Source organism: Electrona antarctica (genome assembly GCF_951216825.1).
Source record: "Electrona antarctica genome assembly, chromosome: 15".
In the NCBI taxonomy this organism is placed as follows: Eukaryota; Metazoa; Chordata; class Actinopteri; order Myctophiformes; family Myctophidae; genus Electrona; species Electrona antarctica.
The window spans coordinates 18,552,579-18,570,245 of NC_136796.1; positions in this window are offsets into that span (position 1 = coordinate 18,552,579).

A 17,667-nucleotide genomic window follows, 5' to 3' on the forward strand; every position below is an offset into this window, starting at 1 on the left:
TACCTTACACCTCTATAGTGGCCATCAGTCAGTATCCACTGCTGTGCCGTGGCCCTGAAGTGACAGAAGAGCCGTCAGGGAATGTGTCAGGAGCTGTGATGCTGAGCCAGAGTGACAGTGTGTTGAGGGAGACAAGACTGTCAGACAACATGCAAACATGCTGTAATATCACCTGTCCTTTCAGCACGACTATGATAACACAATGTTATAGAGAGAGAGAGAGAGAGAGAGATTGAGAGAGCTGATGGAAACTAACATGCTCTCTTACCTGCACAGTTATGCTTCATGTATATAAACACACACACACACACGGAGAGCGCAGAAAACAATTAACTGCTGTAGCATGTGAGAGTGTGGCAACATGTAGTCCAAGGACTGTCTAAAGAGGACGAGACGCGAAGGCCACCGTAGACCGTACGGGCGACGCCATGTTGCTCCATGGAAGGAAAGAAACATGCGCAGTTGAGACCAAGGAAGCTGAACACGGAAGTGTTGGCTGCATATAGCCCATTGCGCATGTTTCTTTCCTTCCATGGAGCACCATGGAGCAACGTCCTCTTTAGACAGTCCTTGATGTAGTCCAGGAAGTAAGTGAGAGCAGTGTCCATGACATGGCGTGACCAGCCAGCCATGACATCATGGAGTCCATGGACACTTTGAAATACTAAAATATCTAAAAACACATATGTCTTCTTGTCACCTTTCCATTATAAACAATGTGACTAGAATTTCAGTAATTTATGTAACCTGAAGAGACACCAGTGTATCCATACTGGAGAAAGACCGTACCATTGTAACCAGTGTGACAAGAGTTTCAATCAGGTGAGTCATCTTGAAGTATCACAAGCGTACCCACGCTGGAGAAAGACTATACCAGCAAAGACGGTGTCACATGAGTTTCAATGAATTGAATAATATTAAGAAGCACCAGTGTCTCAACACTAAATTACAGATTGGATGAATGAATTAATGTAAATTCCATTCTCAATGCCATGAATTCCAGCATGCATGGAAGTAGGCCATTGTCTTTATTCAGACCGCAGCCATCTGGCCAGCAAGGTGCTACCTAGGTGCTACTTCCCATAGACAACGAGCGCTTCCAAACTCCAACACTCCAAAAAATCACATGCAAGGAATTTCTTGACAGGAAGTAGCTCATAACATGTCTATGGTGGATTTTTATGAAACAAAAACTTTACAGATTGAAAGAGGATAATTCAAGCTTTCCCTACAGCTGCAATGTTCGTGATTTTGACGTTGTTAATATAATTAGAGAGGACTTTTCTGTTAGGATTAATGGGCTGTCTATGGGAAGTAGCACCTAGGTAGCACCTTGTTGGCAAGATGGCTGCGATCTCAATAAAGACAATTCCATATCCACTCGACCAGACCAGATCTGCAAACTTGCAAAGCAATTTCTAAAGAGATATAACCCTAGTTGTGATGGTCCTGGGCCTGTCAACCTGTTTGTCTGTCAGGCCTAGCAGCTGATTATCCTGTGGCAGCTTTTTATTCCAAGGACTCCCAGAGTTATGGGAGTCCTTGAAATTCCCAGACTTATGGGTTGTGTAGAAATGAAACCAAATGGACCAATGATCCATTTACACACTCTGTAAAAGGATGTAAATGTAAAACCCCCTGAAGGAACCCTGACATTCCCGCACCCCACTTTGAGAACCACTGGCCTTTTTTTGCAGCTTGGTGTAAACCTTTCATGGCAGGCTGTGGCTCCAACTCTCTCTATTTGCGGCTGGATGCCTTTCTTGTTTGTGTGTTTGTGTTACACCATACAATACGTCTATCCCACCATTCACTCATCCAACACATTCACATTTCACATGGATCTACTGACATTCACACACATGTTTTTTTTTTTTTTTTTAGTCCATCCATCCATCTTCAACCACTTATCCGTAGTCGGGTCGCGGGGGCAACAGCTCCACCAGAGTGTTCCAGACATCCCTCTCCAGAGCAACATTAGTGACTTCCTCCTGGGGGATCCCGAGACGTTCCAAGGCCAGTGAGTCGATGTGTTTCCTCCAACTGCGCCTTGGTCTGCCCCGGGGTCTCCTCCAAGTGGGACGTGCCTCGAGGACCTCCCTAGGGAGACGCCCGAGAGGCATCCTAACCAGATGCCCGAACCACCTAAGCTGGCTCCTTTTTTTTTTCTGCGTGATTTCTAAAAGTCTGGATCGAGTGGGGGCTTGTACAACTGTGAACATAGGGTAGAGTAAATGGCAGATTGAGCTGCATGGCCAAAAGGATATAGTGCAGTGGTCCCAAACCTTTGGCTAAAAAAAAAGAAAAAAGAAAAAAACATTTTGCCTGGGACCCTAACTAGTGAAAATAGAAGATCTGCAAGCTTGTTTACTATTAAAGTTTTGAAATATTTTTGAAATGATGTTTGAATTGTTTTCAACTCTTATGAGATTGTAGGAAATGATAAAGGGATTTTAACCCACGACCTGCGAAAATGGATCTGTATACACGGAATACTTTTTTTTTCTTTGGTTGATTCATTTAGGTTAACTATTTTGGTTACAACCGTTTGGAGATGTTTTGGCTTTACAACATGACAGGGAGACACCACAAGGATGGTTGGTAAAGTGCTGTCCACACTCAATGTACAGCCAGCAGGTTAAGCCAGACAGTGGACTTGTGTGGTTAGAGTGTCCACCCTGAAACTGGGAGGTTAGGGTTCGATCCCCGGCCTGGTCATACCAAAGACTGTAAAAAGCCTCCCTGCTTGGCACTCAGCATCAAAGGGATTGATGGATTGGGGGGTCAAATCAACTAATCAAATGATTCCCGAGCGCGGCACGGCTGCAGCTTACCGCTCCTTGGCTGCGGCTCACTGCTCCAAGAGATGGGTCAAATGCGGAGAACAAATTTCACTGCGGTAACGTGTGTGACAAATTGTACGACTTTGATTGGCTGGCTGGAGCTGAAGTAATTTTCCCAATAAGCAGAAGCAACACCCTTTTTCTTCCTCACCTCCAGTGTGTTTATTTGTATGTTGTTTACTTGGCTTGCAGCAGTTGTCTCGGGAGAACAATCCGTAGAATAGGCTGGGGCACTTATATGTTAATGATGTTTAGAAGATTTAGAACACTTTCCTGGGGATCTTTGTGTGTGTAATATGTGGTTTTAGATATTTTAGATTTTAGCAGTGAGCCCAGTGTCTCTGATGTCATGGACACTGGGCTCACTTCCTTCCTGGACTACAATTCCCATAATGCTTTGGTGCACTGCTCCTCCTTGTGGATAGGGGGAGGGCTGTCTTACTGAGACAACATGTAGTCCAGGAAGTAAGAGAGCCCAGTGTCCATGACATCAGAGACACTGGGCTCACTGCTAAAATCTAAAATATCTAAAACCACATATTACACACATAAAGTCACAGTAAATCTTCTAAACGTCATTAACATAGGCTATATTGTTTTGCAAAAAGGGTGAAGTGTCCCTTTAAGGTGGCTGCATGCTACCATTTTAAAGTGATTACGTTTCCACCTTTTTTTATAGGTCGAAAGCTTTTCACCTAAAGTTCCGTTTCAATAATTGCCGATCATACTCAGGTCATGCTAGGTGGTTTAGGATTGACCTCGACTCCCTCTGATTCAGATTTTCCGAAACGCATATCAGCAAATGTATTGTACAGATGCAGAAATGTCCATAACAGAATAACGGAAGCCTACAAAGCGTAAAACAGCAGATGATGTCATCGAGTCACTCACAACAGTGAAACCTGTGTTCCAATTGACTGGACTATTAATTGCCCCCCCCCCCCCCCCTCCCCCTCCCACAGAGACAGTGTTTTTCACATCAGGGTACACGACTTGTCAATCGAAGTGAATGGGCGTCGTTAATAACTGGTGCGATCTTCAGTCCTAAACTCTAATTGTTCCCAAGTGGCCAGATGGAGCAGTTCACGTCCAGATAATTAGTGTCCAGTTAATTATCCCGTGGGCGCTGACACACAATTATCTCTGAGGTGAGGTCACCACCAGACAGTTCCAATATGTCTCCCCTCACATTCTCCCACCTCCCTTCTCAAACCCCCGAGAAATAAATTCAAGACTTTGATCCAGGAGAGTTATATACAGTAATGTATTAATGTATGATACCCTGATTGTGCACCCACCCACATTATGCAGGGAGTCCCCCAGACTCTCTCTGGCATGCTGGCATCTTAGCTGTGATGCTAACATGAGGTGGAGTGTTAGGCAGCAGAGCCTGTGAGTGGAGCTCGTCGACTGATGGCGTTCACATGCACACAGACAAACAGTCGGCATTATAGGGATGAACCATACCGGAAAATAATTGATTGGCAATATTTGTGTTTTGTACGGAGCCCCTGAGTAGCCATGGTAAGACAAATATATTATCTTGTTCAAACGAGATATCTCGATTGAACAAGATATTATCTCGTTCAAACAAGATAATTATCTCTCATTCAAGCGAGATCTTTATCTCGTTTGAACGAGATATTAACTGTAGCCGGAGACGGTGAGAGGAAGCGGGGTGTGGAGCACGGGGAGTAGGAAAATGATTTGACACGATCAAATGGCACTTACCAGAGTAGGCTCGCTAAATATGATGCAGAGTCGGACATAATTATGTAAAGAAGGAAAAGGATATGCACATCCCACAGTTTTTAAATGGGCTACGGTTCTGGACCCAAAAAATTATCAAATGAAGAAACAACAAACATCCCGCTTCATCTCACCGTCTCCGGCTACAGAGACACCTCATCCCATCTTAAAGAGAATGATGCCAGCACTCACGTTCTGTTCTTCAGGTACTCTTTATTTTTAGGCAAGACGGGCAACATGGCAATCAGACACGTTTTGGCTGATGAAGGCATAGAGCCGAAACGCGCCGTCCGGCAAGTCTGTTGCATCAGAAATGTTTTATAGTACTGAGGTTGTGTTCACAGTCCTCCTAGTTCCGTACTTAATCCCATCCTGCTTTCTGTCGGTGATCCACATTCATGCACAGAACACTGTGCATGAAGGCAGAGAATGATGGACTTGTAAAGCCTGTTCATTGTATGGCTGAATAAATGCATGTGTTTCTGAATGTTAAATCAAGAATTCTCTCCCCCTTCAGGGTACTGGTCATGGCTGTCATAGAATATCCATAAATTGAGTGCAGGATCGCAGCCCAGTCGAAGCTACCTGCTCTCATTAAACTCAACCCTGAAAAGGGACAGGTATAGGTCACATTGTCCAAGTGCTGACAGAGATTAATTGAGGCTGTGTGATTTTCTGTGCCGATGTGGCTCCTTGATGTGGCCCCCGGGGACCTCTCTGTGCCTCTCTGCCCTTAAATAACCTCTGAGTGCCCCGCTACCTTGCCGACAGTAACAGGTGAATATTTCATGAACCAAGGGGATTTCAAAGAAGCTGCTGCCGATTTGGAAGTGACCGCTAATGGCCTCAGATGTGACATAGTAGAGAAGGATTGCAGATCAGTTTCCCTCAGCCAAGATCTACAGACTTTGCAATATGCTGTACCGCTGAGAAGTGCCACATTAACATTTACCACTGAGATCGCCTTTTGGCGGTTTCTAGGTGCCAATCTAGGTGCTCGTCGCCTAGATTGGGGTTTTTTATAATATAAATTGATTACGGTGTTCTGTACATGCTCGTAACGCCCCGTTTGCGGTGCGATTTAATAAGTGAAAATTCCGCTGGCTTATGCCGTCTATGGGAACACAGTTTTTAGAATATCGTATCGTTTTTCGTAATATCTCGGATTCTTCTTTTTGGATCACAACAATCTCTATTTGCGGCTCATTTCTATAAACTGCATGATCCCCGGTTACAAAATGCGTTTTGTTTTGGGTGAACAAAATAAATTACACAATAGGTGATGTGACACATCCTATGGAAAACACTTTGGATTGCACTCCTGGTGACTTGTGAAGCTGATCTCCACTTCCTCTCTCTGCTCTGTAATTTCACTCTTATTTACCTTCTGATGAGCAGCCAGCTGCGTAAACCCTAGGGGTTTACAGTGCTAGAACAGGAGTTTTACGTTTTTGATATTGTAGGAAATCGGGGAGGAGTAGTGGGTGATTGTAGGTAATCACACGACGGAGATGGCCATCTGTGATACACACGGCACGTTTGAGGTTGATCGGTCAGACGGAGGGAGACAGACTCACAGAGATTTGATGCATTATTATAGAGACGGATATCTGTTACTATCTTACTTCCCCCTTGCTCTGGGGGATCCTTGGGCCCTAATTATGCAGATGTGATGCTAAAGTGCAGAAATGGCAACTGCTCTTATTTTGTCATTTAATTGCATGTGTTCAGTCACAAACACATGTATGTGCATTTTTGTTTTTTATTTTGTGTTGTTGATAGCAGGCTTAGCTGTTGTATTACGTTCTGCTATTTCATGTCATTTCACGCCTCTGGAGGAGAAAACAATGTGAGAGAGATTGTTCAGATAGAGGGAAAATAAATAAGTAATATGCATCCTGAATATGGAATGAGCAGCCCAGAGGGTAATATTGATCTTCAACTGAGCTTTAATGTTATTGCTTCATTAGTGAAATTGAAATGTACAGTACAGTGTTCTTATATCGCAATCCACAAACATGAGACAGTAAGATATGATATATCTCCTGTTCTCTTTTCACATACATTTGTACACACTCCAGCATCAGAAGTCTTTTTTGTGTTCTTTTTATTGGAGTCCAAAAAGAAGAATGGAAAAGTATGGAAGCAGTGCTGGTGGGCTTTGTGTTGATTAGACCCCCGGAGGCTTCCTGATAGTAAATGCCGCTTTTTATTACACTCCAAAGACAATGAAAAGACGAGCACGCACGCACGCACGCACGCACGCACACACACACACACACACACACACTGACTCTGGGCTGACTCTTCTGTCCTAACTCAAAGATGAGAAATAGTATTGCATGGTATCAAGGTATTATAATATAGCAGTATGTTTCATTTTCAATAATGTAAAATAGACACAGAGACAGAATGATGAAAATATTGCCACATTTCCCATTACCTTGAGATGTATTATTCCAACTACAAGTTTATTGTAGTTGGAAGAATACGATTTTATTGTACAGTCAATTTGTATCTGTTCAAAGCACTGATCGGTCGCCTTGGTAACAAGCGTTGTCAGGTCCTCCAGTTAGTACTCTAGGTAGTAATATAGTTCCATATAGTATGTATAGAAAGTACTTTATGGAAGAACAGCGCTGTTTCCTATCCATGTCAATTATTCTATAGGTCATAAGATTTTAAACCCAGCAAGACTTCTCTGAGTAGGTTAACTTATTAGACACACATCAGGGCACATACATGCCACAATGACTTCCATCACCAGCAGCTCAGCTTTTAAATACCGTCATTTACCGTATAAACCGGTGAAGTGACAGGAATGTATGAAATAATGATACCACCCAATCTAATGAGAAGGATGGGGAGATGGAACTGGAAGGATGAGAGAGATGAAAGTGGGGAGAAAATTGGACTGTGCCGCTCTTGAAGCAAAACGTAAAGATATGTAATATCTATCTTATGATCCATGCTTAATAGGACCCAGGAGATAGAGAGAGAGAGGTGTGAGACTCAAGAGGATCAAGGCCAGATTGACAGCTCTCCAATCCCCCCTCTCTCTGGCTCATTTCCTCCATGGTTCATTTCTCCTTCCGGCTGCTTGTTCTGCTGCTACACAGGAGGCCTGTGGTCATTATCACCCATGAGTGCTGCTCCTCCGCTGGGCTTTGAGGGGCCGACTAGTGACACGGGTCCTTCTTGTCACACTCTGTGCACCGCTGCCTGGCTCCAGCCATCTGCTAGTGGCTTCATGGCTTGTCTTGTCACAGTGAATCTCCAGGTCATCTGCTGAGAGGCTGACCTCCATCAGAAGTTTGATGCTACTTGGAAGGTGCTGTTATTATCTTCAAGGTCACACTTTCCCACTCGTTGCCCTCGACACGGCCGCACTGAACAAGACGAGAGACATGTTCAGAGATGCAGAGATGCACCCTGCCTTCTCTGCACCCAGAGGGGAGAAAGGGTTGGCATGGAACACCTCACCCTGAACGGGCAGTCTGTCTGTGAATGCGTGATGCACGCACGCACGCACACACACACACAGATCCATCCACTTGTGGTGGCCAGGTCGGCCCAGGTGCCAAACAAAATAAATAAGCTGTGTTCACTGTGTGACCCAGGTTAATTCTATTGCCAGTTCTTATAAAATGCTGGCAGCTCTTACAAAGTGAGCATTTAAATATGGATTAGATCTAGTCGGGGTGGAGTGTAGTCTCAGTGGTCTGGCTGGCGTGACAGATAGCGGGAATACAAATATTATCAGTACAGCGTCATCATGGATATTACCCCATCGTAAACTTTTATTCCTTGCCTAATGTTCTGAAGAATCACACACACACACACACACACACACACACACACACACACACACACACACACACACACACACACACACACACACACACACACACACACACACACACACACACACACACACACACACACAGAGAGAGACAGACACTCACACAGCCTCGACTATAACCACTCTAGACCCAGCCTATTTAGTGTGGTAGGCTACGATGTGTACTTCTGTAGGATGTTTGAGTGGTACAGCCACTCCAATGACCAGTAATGTCTGTCCCTATCCATCTATGTCTGTCTTTATATGTATGTTTGTATGTTTAGGGTACCAATAGGTGACAAAGTGGCACTGTTGAGCTTCACACTGTGCACAGGTGCATGATGGGAAAATGAGTTTTAGTGTAACAGTACAGAACAGACCATAGACATATACCATATACCGCCTCTTCCGGCTCTGGGGCATCTGTATCTCAACGGTAGGCAACATGGGGGAGATAGCGACGTGTGATTGCATTGGCAAGCTTTCGCGAAATTCCTTGCGAAGCATAACGGAAGCAAAATGGAAGAACGGAAGGTGACGTTTGGTAGGCCAATCAGAGGCGCGTGCCTTCAAGATTCCGCTTGACTTCCTCCTCCCGTTGGAGACAGGTCGCTCCAACGAACTGCAGCGGCCAATGAGGCATCTATATATATTTTTTATCTATGGAACAGACTGCCAGACGCAATAGCATTTGTTGACCATCAAGTGTCACTGTTGCACCACTCACTTCAGACAGGTCTGATGTTTTTTAAATTCAATTTCAGTATTAATGTGGTTATGCTCAATTATACAACAGGTAGTTCCGACCAAGCAATCTGATTAGTTGAAATAGGCTCTTCACCCGTTCTTAAACCAGCATGATGGAACACCTAGCCCTGGGACTAATCACATTAAAATAACATATATGGCATGGCACAGCTGCGAGCCTGCGCCGCGCTGTCCTAGACTACTGGAGGGAAAACCTGCAAGCACCGGAGAACAGTACTCAGAAATGGATTATATCATTCATTTTGATTTATTTGGTGGACTAACTTGTGATGAATGGTTGGAAGAGGATGAGAAGGAGTGGTTAACAGCCCGGGGTATTTTATACTTTGTGGTACGACGCTATCGTGCAACGAAAATAGCTGATCTACTGTACAAGTTAGTTGTAAGCTTGTAGATCAGTTATTTTGGCCACGCGACACGGTCGTACGACGGAGCATACTGTATATTGAAATTCCTCCCACTGACTGCACCGGGCTTTGACAGCTTAGCTGTGTTGATTGTTGTCTCACAGAGGCACCGTCTCGGTACTTTCAACCAGTGTTGATTTTGTCGACTAAGACAAAAGCTTTTTATTTTCACTGGCGAAACTAAATGGAAACAAATGAAAACTAAGCTTTGATGACTAAAACTAAGACTAAATATATTGACAATTTCGTCAACATAAAAACTAAGGGACTAGTGGACAAGAGATTCAGTATAAGTAATTTTACACTTGGTTGCATGCTGAAAATAGCATGCTACGACGCGTTATGAGCTTGTAGATCGGCTATTTCATTACGACGGCATCAAGGCCTGCCAAAAAACATTTTAGTCGACTAAATCAACTATAGATTTAGTCGACTAAAATCTTATGATATTTAGTCAACTAAACTAAAACTACTGCACTAAAACATTCCAGTTGACTAAAATGTGACTAAAACTAAAAACTATTCAAGAGACTAAAACTAAAATCAAAATTTGCTGTCAAAATCAACTCTGGAATCAACAGGGACTATTTAATGTCTCATTCAAATGAACTCTTATTTACAGGGAAACAAAAATGTATTTGATAGTGAATTGCCCCACAGTATGATTTTTATCTTTTGTTGGTAACTGTTGTATAATCCCAATATTGATGATCTAGTTAGTACATTATCTGGATTGGTGTGTGTCTCTTGTTTTGGAGCTGACTGTAACAGTGTTAATGCAGCGGTCCAGCATAGCCAGGATCATGGGTTTTCAACCTTGTTCATCCCCACATTGAACACACACACACACACACACACACACACACACACACACACACACACACACACACACACACACACACACACACACACACACACACACACACACACACACACACACACACACACACACACACACACACGTGTGTTAAGCCATGGACTTTCATTTAAATATTGTAGATATGACAACACAAAAAATGGTTTAAATTGAATTGTCTAATTAAATAAATGTTAGCATTGTAATAATTTCAACTGCAACTGTGGTGTCAGAATAGGATTATAAAGGCAAAAAGAGTTGAGAGATACAGTATGCTTGCGGTTTCTCCTCTTCTGGCCTGTAAAAAGCTGCTTACTGAACAGTATTTTCTCTTAATGAAATAACTGTTTAATTAAAAAACATTTTAAATGTTATACTGGCGCTTTTTTTTTTTTTTTTTTTAGATATTTTTTTGCGGCTTACGCCTTTTATTGGTTTTTGAAGGGACAGACAGTAGGCTGACAGGAAACGGGAGAGAGATGGGGGAAGACATGCAGTAAAGGCCGTGTCGGGCTCGGGAGTCGAACCCGCGGCACACTGCGACTGGATTACCAGTCGGGTGCCCAGACGGTTACGCCACCGCCTGGGCATACTGGCGCATTTTTACTGTACGGTAAATATTTACTTAAGAGATGACGTTGCTTGGCTCACATAGCTGATGCCTTCACGGCTGTTGGCTTGCTGAAGAGCTGTAATGAATAGAATGTTAAGTGCTTTTGTGGAACATCTCTCGAAGCTCCCTAAACAGTAGGTGGATTTATGTGGCCGAGGTTGAGTATTGTGATGACACTACTCTGCACCCTCAGGGATGTTTTAACAGCCTCCTCTGTTTGAGACATGGCTCACTGAATAAAATGCTATGCCTGTTATTCCATTGGGTGACCTTCCTTGACCCGTCGATCTTCAACCTGTGACCTCTCTCCCGGGCGGTTGTAGCTTGGCGTTGTTTCATGCAAGGTCATGTCAAGAGGGAATGAAAACGTTTCACGCCTGCCATGAGACACTGATGCACCTGGACGTTCAACTGAACGCATTAGAGCCGGCTGAACAAGCGTATGAATAAATAATATTTCTGAATGATGGGATGGGGACCATTGTCAGAAAATCGGAAGGAAGGAAAGGATGATGGGGGTATCCTTTGTGTCTAACTAATCGTCGACTCAAATTTGGGGTCCTTAAAATTAAAGGTTTGAGAACCACTGTCTTACTGAGGCCCAGGTAGAATAGTGTGTGTGTGAGAGATTAATTAAAGATGGTAGGGAAACAGGGCTACTTGTTTTTAGTTTTGTGTTTCTCCACACGGAGCAGCTACGTCCTGTTCCGTGTGTGTCGTGTACCTGCCATTGTGCTGGGCGCACAGTGATGATGTCATGTCCTCACTGGGCGTGGCCGAGTCGTGTGTGTGTGTGTGTGTGTGTGTGTGTGTGTGTGTGTGTGTGTGTGTGTGTGTGTGTGTGTGTGTGTGTGTGTGTGTGTGTGTGTGTGTGTGTGTGTGTGTGTGTGTGTGTGTGTGCGCGCGTTAAGTTTATTAACAGTATAGTTCAGTTCAGTAAAGTTCATGCTAAAAGCCCCAGGGGTTTGTTTCATTGTGGTCATCTTTCTGGTTATTATCATCACCCACCCGAATATGAGCCGGCCCTTTAGTATATACTGTGTGTCTCTTGGTTTATCTGTGTTTGTGTCAGCTGTGTTTGTGCGTCTTTGACATTTTGATACATGTTGCAGTTGAGCTTTTGTGTCTCGTTTTTACGTTTCACTGATCTCCTTTGAGCTGGCACATAGAGGTCTTTACCTATCTTTCTCATAGCTGTGTTTGCCCAGTGAGGGTCTTTACACGGCTCCATTTCACAGTAATGCAGGTCGGGCCCCTGCAGCTGGACGGAGGAGGCCCCTCGGTGAGGGGGCCGCAGGTGCCTGCTGTGCTGTGAGGGCTGCGTGTGGAGTGGAGGGATATTCACTCGCTGAATCTGTGGCACACTTGTTATTCCATGCAGGTTGCCACAAAATGAGCTGTGTCAGAGCAGGCAGTGCAGAGGCCACCCACAGTGTTCAGTATTTTAGCTGTGACGTGAGCGCCCCCTCCAGAGATACTTCCCGGTCCTACTTTTGTGTCGCTTTTGTGTCCCCATAGAGTTATGCTGTGTCCCTCCGTCGGAGTAAATCTGAGACGAAAACAATCATTTTACAGCTTTCCTTGCAACAACAAAGCTACTGGTCTCCCAAATCTGGCTGTGACAGGCCGTCTGCCCCACACGCAATACTATCAGCATTTTATTTCATTGTTTCAACTAAATCCTCATTAATGGAAACTAGATTCCACATACTCAACCCTGCACACATTCTAAATATGCCCCCGAAATATTGTACTGAGCAAATGGAATGTTAACACCTTCAATAATAATGATAATAATAGTCTTTATTGTCTCCACATCATATATTTTCTTTGTCATGGACACTTGCACAGAACATTAATAATTCTACTCAAGTTGGAAGCATTAAGACCCATTTTAACCCTCAATGGCTTCCTTTCTGAAAAACAACGCCATTGTAAAAAGATTCAAGCGTTTAGATATTCTATTTACAATGAGATGCGGACGGGAGCTGGTGCCACTTGGACCCGGACGTAACTAGGACTACAAAATGATGTCTGACATAAATACAGAGTAGCCTATAGGACTCAGTGCAAAGCACACTGTGTACCAGACGCCACAATCTGCGAGTCGGTCGGAAGACATAAGAACCTCATCAATATCGCATGAAGGAATAAACATCAGCATCCGTCCTGTTGACATGCACTCATTTCACACATAATTGACTTCAGTTCTGCTTTGAGCAACTTTCTTATGTTTACCATTTCATTGCAAGGAAATCAATATTTGAGCCCTCGGCTGTCTGACTGATGTGACATCATGCAATCACACTATGTTGTGTAAATCAACGTGAAGACCTTTACCATAAATGAAGAAAAAAAATATGAAATGTGATCAGATATAAATATGTCGGTATGTATTTATTCATATATTTAGTATTGTTCAATTTGAGCGGTCAAAACTGTTTCATTTCTGGAATCTGTATTGAATAGCTAATATGAATATTTAACCACTAAAATGAGACCAAACTTTCAAGTAATGCATCTAACTTCAGTCCTTAAGATCACCCCTAGCACTCACACATCGCGAAATTGTTGCCTATTTTGATAGACTATGCAGATGTATGTTGATTGTTCACATATTGTATGTAAGTTATTGAGTGGTGCAACCACTCCAAGGAAGAGCAATGTCTGTGTTCAACCGTGTGTTCATGAGCACCAGTACCAAAAGTGGCGCTGTTGTGCCAGAAACAGAGAGAGAGAGATAGTGCTGCACTGTTGCCTGCTAATGAGAGAGAGATAGAGAGAGAGAGAGAGAGAGAGAGGAGGGGGGAGGGGGGGGGGATTTGCACCACTCAGTTCACTTCACACGGGTGTGATTTTTTGATAGATAGTCCTGTACCTGCCTGTAGACCTTCTCGCAATTTGGTGTTGGGGGCATTTCTCACTTGAACTGAGTCAATGGGTCCCTAGACATGAAAAATCAACGAGGTGCTCGTCCGCCATAGTGCCACGAATGGCGCAATGGCCACATAAAAAATATGGCCGCCATCGGCTATGATGAAAATACAACTTTTTTGTTTCTGGGTGTATTTGCACATGTAATACCTCCATCCTGACTAATTCAGGTATGTGGAATTCATTTCTGATAGTATTTTAACCATTGTGGGTGATATTGACCTTGAAAGTTCATGGTCAAGGTCATTTTGCCATTCCGAAGACCTTGGCCATAACCTGGCCATTGTTAGGAGTAAGAACAGGTGCAATAAGTCTAATGCAACTAATTGTGACATTTTCAATTCATTTCTGATACTATTTTGACCATTAAGGATCATCTTGTCATTGAGATATCAATATAAATGTTTTTATTCAATAATTCAATTCCGATTTTTGTCATTACTGTCACTTTTATTGTATTTTTTCCACAATTGGTTTTATTTATAACAAGACATGAACCTAAAAATATAACAATTATAAATAAGACATGCTTGTTCACATCATGCTATTTAGATAGCATGGTGTTTAGACCAGTGGTTCCCAAACTTTTCAGGTCGAGACCCAAAAGAAAGATTAGACATTTGGTTTAGACAAAAATGTTAGGTTTGATTTTATGGTATAATAGTAGGCCTTAATTGTTTTTCTTTGCACTCTTTTTACTAGGTAATTTGTCATTTGTTGATTAAAGGACAACTCCGGACTACATAGGCTCATTTTCCTACTTATATTGATCCCAAATGACTTGGCCAAGTGATTTTCTTTTTCATTAATTTGTTATTAGTTGTCATTACACACACTTCCATGCCTTGGTTGTCCCGTCTGCTAATTGGTTATAAAAAGTGATACAGGTAGAAGATTAGGCCATCGTCATCTTGAGTAGGTTGATTTTAGACTTACAATTTAGGCATTTAGCAGACACTCTTAATCCAGAGTGATTTACAGTAAGCAAGAAACAACACATGGTAAATCCATAAAAGATCACAGCCGTGTGAAGTGAGGGGCGCTCTTATCATCATACATCATCATCATACATCATCTGGTATGGCCAATCACAATTTGCATCCTCACTTTTGTCTTCAATGTTTGTGTTTACACATGTTTGTGTTTACACACTTTTGTCTTCAATGTTTGTGTTTACACAAACCCTCAAAGCTGGACATGGGAAAATAGAAAAGTTGTCATCAAGAATCATAAGTAAGCTAAGAACCTAACATCTGTCTAACAGTAGAAAATCTGTACAATGAAACTATTAGTATACACAATAGAGTGCTATATCTACATAAAATGCTATCTAAATTACATTAGTTGAGCCTTTGCAGATGCTTGTAAGGTTGTCAAGGCCTATAGGACAAGTGCTATACGGCAAGTGCTACGGGCTAAAATGGATTCTGAAGAGGTGGGTTTTCAAACTACGGGCTACGGCGGAAGATTGGGAGTGAGTCTGCAGTTGTGATTGCAATGGGAAGTTCATTCCATAGTTTTGGAAGTGTGTGTGTGTGTGTGTGTGTGTGTGTGTGTGTGTGTGTGTGTGTGTGTGTGTGTGTGTGTGTGTGTGTGTGTGTGTGTGTGTGTGTGTGTGTGTGTGTGTGTGTGTGTGTGTGTGTGTGTGTGTGTGTGTGTGTGTGTGTGTGTGTGTGTCTCCCCTTTACCAGCTAATCTCTGGCACGTTAACCTGGTTCATGCCAAACTTTGCACACACACTCCCTGGATGCCAACGACAAAGCTCTGCCCCAAATCTTCCACAATGCTCTGTTATAGCGCCACCATGAGGCTAAACACATTTCTGTAGACGTACTCGTACACATTTAATCCATACATCATGCAATTCAGTATAGGCTATCTCCATAGTCATGTGATCAACACGGATCTGCACCATTTCCCATATTCAGCCTGATTGGCTATATTGGCTTCCAAAGCTCGCATGATTGGTCCGTTTCAAACAAAATGCCACAAATCACCTACACTGTGTGCAATTTTCGTGAAATTATTAGCCGGGGAGCCAATCACCCAAAATTTGAAAGGGCCTATGATGTCATGCCGTACTTTTTATTTGTGTTTTTTCTATTAATTTGGTCATTAACGTCCACAGAATAAGAGGCCTGCTCTGCCGGAAACATCGCAAAAAGTTATGGCCATTTTTGTATACCACACCATAGACAACATATATATGGCAACAATTTTCATTATGCTTTAAGTAGCATGTGACATGGGGGTTTTCGTGATTCTGAATCCATTCCAAGCATTAGTTTTGCACAATGGATTGGATCGGAATGGATTCAGAATCATGAAAACCCCCTAGTTTGACATGTCACAAATTGTCACATGCTACTTAAAGCATAATGAAATTTGGAAAATGTTGCCTTATCTCAAGTACAGATACTATCTGCAATAAAATGCTTAAATTCTGATAAATGACTGTGTTGGTTACTTGTCATCATCTTGGTGTGACTCTGTTCTCTCCTCCTGCTCTCAAGGGTTTATGGAAGAAGTGTGGTTGTTGTTATCAATGGTCTTTATAGATTCAGAGGTTGGATGAGGCCACTGCTGCTGGCTCTGTATTGATGAGGAACGTCTCTCCTCCTATACAGTAGTGCCTCCTCCTCCTCGCAATAAGTAAACTTGAAGCTGATGCATGGCCTGCACTAGCGTCAATGCAAATCACACCGCAACCGTGCTTTATCTGCAACCAAACAGAACATTCTGGTTTCTGGGTCCCATCAGACCTTCCTGCTGTGAGGTCTGGAAAGCTGTGATTAAACAGATGCCAGTGAGCGCCTACGTTCTTTTATCAAAAGAGCAAGAGATCTCCCCCAGGTTTCACTTAGTCAAGTTTAAACAGTAAAGAGACGAGACAACTAATGGCATTCAAATTCAATTCCCTGCACTACTATATTGTAAGACGTAAGTAATTTAATAAGTAAATATATAACATTAAGAGATTCTGACTTTGTTTCTTCTGACTTTCTTTGTATATTTCTCTACATTTCACTAAGCTTTTTTGAAGCCTGCACTATAAGGGGTAAAAGAATAATAATAGAAAAACCTTACGTTGGGTTACTTTAGGAGACAACACTTCAAAACTACAGAAGAATTCTCAATGTTATTTTTATATTCAATGTTATTTTGAAGTATGAACAGCACCTTTTTCAAAGCAACAAATCAAAGGAATGGCGGCAGATTCTACCATAAACCACTGAAGTAAAAAAAAAGAAAAGAAAAGAAAAAGAACAATAGGCATCTAGACTGAAAATAAGGACAGAGCAGTACTCCATACAGGTCTACAATATCTGTACATATCTACAGATATTGTGCTCATTAACTGTTCGTATCTGCATATCGCTCATAATGAAAGACAATCTCTGAGCATTGCAGGCATCCAGACAGAGCTGAAGGCAGGTTGGATTCATCTGAATATATCTATTGTTACTGTGCTGTTCACATTCTGTGCTGTAATCAGTGTTCTGCTAGTCAGTGAAATTGTTTGTTTGAGTCTACTACATATATGTTAACATCTGTACCGCCCCTCTCCCAGTGCTCTTTGATTACTTCTGTGTTTTAGAAATCCTTTGAAAAGAATGTCTAAACGTCACACGACACGTCATCATATCCAACCGTTA